This window comes from Sminthopsis crassicaudata, chromosome 6 (assembly GCF_048593235.1).
Source record: "Sminthopsis crassicaudata isolate SCR6 chromosome 6, ASM4859323v1, whole genome shotgun sequence".
In the NCBI taxonomy this organism is placed as follows: domain Eukaryota; kingdom Metazoa; phylum Chordata; class Mammalia; order Dasyuromorphia; family Dasyuridae; genus Sminthopsis; species Sminthopsis crassicaudata.
In genome coordinates, this window is record NC_133622.1 from 239,530,791 (window position 1) to 239,535,127 (window position 4,337).

Sequence of the window (4,337 nt, forward strand, 5' to 3'; positions counted from 1 at the left end):
CACTGTAAAAGAAAAACAGCTCTAGTAGTTAGTTCTCTTGAAAGTCCTAGGAAGACAAGAAGGTGGTAAGATGCAAAATAAATAAATAAATAAATAAATAAATACACACACACACACACACTCACACACACCATCTTGATTTAAAATCTAAGGATTAGTGTTTTGATTTCATTTCTACTACTTACTACCTGTCTCAAGTTGGACAAGTATCTAACTTGCCTGTTCCTCAGTTTCTCCATCTAACAGTGGATCAATTTAATCTAAATTTCTTTTTAGTTTTAAAACTATAATGCCATATACTATAATGAACAGAAAGACAGTAAATCATCAACAGCTAGGAATTATGTCATTTCTTCTCTAGCTTCAATGTCTCCATTGATTCATTTGATTTCCTATGATATAGACTTGCAGTCTATCATCATTCTACCTGTTCTAGCAGAATGTGATCTTCAATCAATCCCAATCATAACAAATTGATCTCTCACCAAATCTCAACATGCATTCCAGCAATTATATACTAAAATGATCCCCCATCTTGTCGGAAATATGAGTTTCAGCTTACCTATCTTTCCAATGAAAACATGCTACATGATTCCTTAAGCTCCTTAAAAAATAATAGTTTATAATGTCATTTAAATATCATTTAACTAAACTGAAGACATACAGAACTCATGTTATGTAGGCTGCGTTCTTCAATCCTAAAGATTTCTGATAAAAGACACTAAGGCCGTAATTTCTTCCTAGTTGTTTTTCAACATCCCTGCCAAAAAAAGTCCACACCACTATTTCAACCTGCTTTGGCCACAAAAAGTAGAAATAAATCACCAGATCCTCACTCAAATTTTACATAGAGAGGAGGAAATAAAATCCAAATAAATATGAAACCCTATTCATAGTCTTTCTTATGGATTTAAATATCAGCCTAAGGGTCTACTTTGTATTATTTTTAAAGCTATGCTCAACATTTCAAGTTTTGAAAAATTACTGAAGAAAATATTGGACTGGAATTTATGGGTAAGGTCTCTGCCTATCAAATTAGTAAAAAAAAGTAAAGAAACAGACTTCTTCCCGTAGTTATGGACATTTTAATATAATTGTTTTTTTTTTATTTATTCAAAGTTGACAACTCCTTGTATGACTTTAAAGTCATCATGATGAGAAATACTTGAATATATTGAAGACTTACTAAATCCCTGCTTAGTTGAAGAGGAAAGGAGCCATTGAGAACAGTCTGGACTAGAATCTAGAATCACATCTCCTTTACAATCTGTGTCTGTCACAGTCTCCTTTACATTGTCTGTCAGTCTGATCCTGTCTCAGTCTGCATCTCTCCCAATCTCCTCCTGCTCTCTGTGACAGTCTGCTCATCTGACCCAGTCTTGATCTTAGTGGAGGAGTGCAGGAGGAGGGAGAGCAAGCAGGAGAGAACAGTCAAAGATGGAACATCTCATTTCCAGTCCTTCTCAACCCTTCTGAGTCTGTCTCTGGCTCAGATGGACCTTGGTCTCCTTAGAGAAATGAAGGAGGACAGGCCTTCCTAGAAGCAAAAAATTCTCCAGTTAGTCCTTGGCCTCTCACAACCATCAACAAACCTGTAACTTTCATCCCTTTGCAAAAGCAGGACACTACTCTTTTTTTTTTTTTTTTAACATAACTTTATTTACAAGTTGTATTTTTCAATCTATCTTCAAGGTAATTTTTTAGCATTGACCTTGAAAATCCTTTTATTCCAATTTCTCCCCTCCTTCCCCCCACCCCCTCCCCTAGATGGAACAACATATGTTAAATAAGTTAAAGTCAGTTGTCAGAGTAGTCCTGTGTCATCCTGACTGTGGTTCCTTTATTCTTAAATTGTTTTTGGCTGTTCACAACACTTTTTTTTTCTTTGAATCCTCTGAATTTTGATTGAGTATTTCTGATTTGAGGTTTCTTTCTGAAGGTGAAAGTGATTGAGTGGGGGTTTCTATTTTTACTTTGTCTTATACTTCTAATACATCTGGGAAGATGTTTTTTTTGTTTGTTTATTTTTGTTTTTGTTTTTTGTTTGTTTTTTTTTGTTTTATGCTACCCAGATTTTAACATGCTACCCAGATTCTGAGGTAAAAATGTAAGCGTATAATATATAAAAGTGCATGCTGCTCAGGTTCAGTGAGACTCAGGGCTCACTAAGGGCCAAATGCTCTCCTTGGGGGTGGGTTTCTGCTTGTGTCCTTCATCTATCCAGATGTTCTAACAAATTCAGATGCAGGAAGTTCCAAGGCTAGTCATTGCTGTCACTGTCAGAGTCACTGAGTTTTAAATCTTGTAGCAATATGCTCATCAGCTGGTCATTCCCGGGGAGCTGGCTGCTTCTGGTCTCCATAGGGCTTCTGTGAGGTAACTGCAGAAGAGGACTCTGGGAGAAAGAGGCTCTGGTTGTGACAGGCTCCTGGTCTTCAGTGCTGGAGCTCTCAGAGTCACTGAGTTGTAAATCTTTTCTCAATATGCTCATCAGCTGGTGATTCCCGGGGAGCTGTCTGCTGCTGTTTGCCACAGGGATTCTGTGAGGGAGAGGGGGATGCTGGGAGGCCAAGTCTCTGGAGGGGGGCTCCTCCTCTTCACTGCTGGAGTCACTCACTTGTAAATCTTCTTGCAATATGCTCATTGTCCTGCTATTCCCGAGGAGCTGGCTGCTGCTGTTCCCCACAGAGATTCTGTGAGGGAGAGGAGGATGCAGGGAGGACGCGGCTCTGGCTGTGGCGGGCTCCTCCTCTTCACTACTGGAGCTCTCAGAGTCAGAGTCAGAGGAGCTGCTGTTGCTGCTGGAGTCACTCAGTTGTAAATCTTCTTGCAATATGCTCATCAGCCGGTTATTGTCGGGGAGTTGGCTGGTGCTGCTGTTCCCCAGAGGGATTCTGTGAGGGAACTGCAGAGGAGGATGCTGGGAGGACGAGCCTCCGGGGGCGGTCTCCTCTTCTTCACTGCTGGAGCTGTCAGAGTCTGAGGAGCTGCTGTCTGTGAACATCTCCATCTGCTCCATCCAGGCTCTCAGCTGTCTCTTAATGTCCAACAACTGGAGTTCCCCGAGAAGATCTTCTTCCACAGGACAGGCTTTTGGTCCAACAGGTGTCTTCCCTGCGGCTCGGAATGCTATGGGAGTGGGCGGTGCCGGTGCAGGGGGCGGTTCCACTCTTGCCTGGGTTTTGCTCCCTCCCTCAGTTCTCATCTTCTTGACCTGAGGGCTGCTGATGACTTTTTCCAACACACATTCTCCAGTATCCTGATTAATGAGGAGAATACAGTCTCTCTCATAGGGTCTTTTGTTTCCTTTGAAGACAGTCTTTGGGGCTGCAGCTCCAGGGAAGTGAGGCAGGGAGACCCTGACCTCGTCTCCCTTGCTCACCTGGAGCTCACCTTCCCCGGATGGGCCTACAGAGGCCGGCTTCAAATCATAGCCGATCCTGTGGAAGTAGGACTTGGGCCTCTTCTCGAAACTGTCCCCGAACGTCAGGCAGTTCTCCTTGCCGTCCACCAGCAGGTTCCTGGTGCTCTTCATGGCTCTCTCCCTGTCCGGAATCTGGCTGTAGTCACTGCCCGGTGTGGCTCCTAGGGCGGCCTCCTCAGTGCCTCTCAGTATAGGCGTGCTGTGTAAAGTTAGGATGCTCCCTCAGTTGGAATCCTTCTCTGGGAGCAGGTTTCCTGGTTTTCTTCTCCAGCAGCCTCTTCTTCTTCTTCCTGAATGCTGGCTCTGAATCTCCTCCAGCTCTAGTCCTTCCCAAATCCAGACTGCTTCCCAGGCCCCATGTTGTCTCTTTTATCCTCCCAGAGAATGGGCAGATGAGAATCCAGGGGCTTGTGGGAAATCCTTCAACCAATCAACTTGCTCCTTTTAAAAGTGAAAACTCCTTTAAATGTGTAAACTCCTTTTGAGAAAACTAAAGGTGTCAACTGCTAAAGGTGTCAACTCTGAGCTAGAGAATTGTTTAGACAACCTGAGTTATCACCTTGTAATCCCAACATCTTTCCCTTTCTTTTGATTTAGAACATAGGGTGGTCATGGCCTTGAAACATAACTCCATCAATATGGGAGGTATTACACATATTTATATAAACATATATATATTGTAACATAGTAACATTATACATGCTAGAAGTATGTAACAAATAACATAATCAAATAATTATAAATTGAGAATTTATTAAAGTCCATAAGTCCATTGTGCATTAGTCTCATCTTGTGTTAGGAAATCCAATGATTCCTGCTGGTTTTAAAGTTCTTTAACAGCCTTATCTTGTGTTAGGGAATCTTTAACAGTCTCCTTATCAGCCATGCTCTTTCAGTGTCAGATGTTTCTTAG

The 4,337-nt window shown here is 42.1% G+C and overlaps 1 pseudogene; it reads right to left on the reverse strand.

Annotated features, from left to right (window-relative positions):
* Nucleotides 1-2,260: 2,260 nt before the first annotated feature.
* On the reverse strand, nt 2,261-3,535 carry LOC141547436 (ELL-associated factor 1 pseudogene; annotated as a pseudogene).
* Nucleotides 3,536-4,337: the final 802 nt, after the last annotated feature.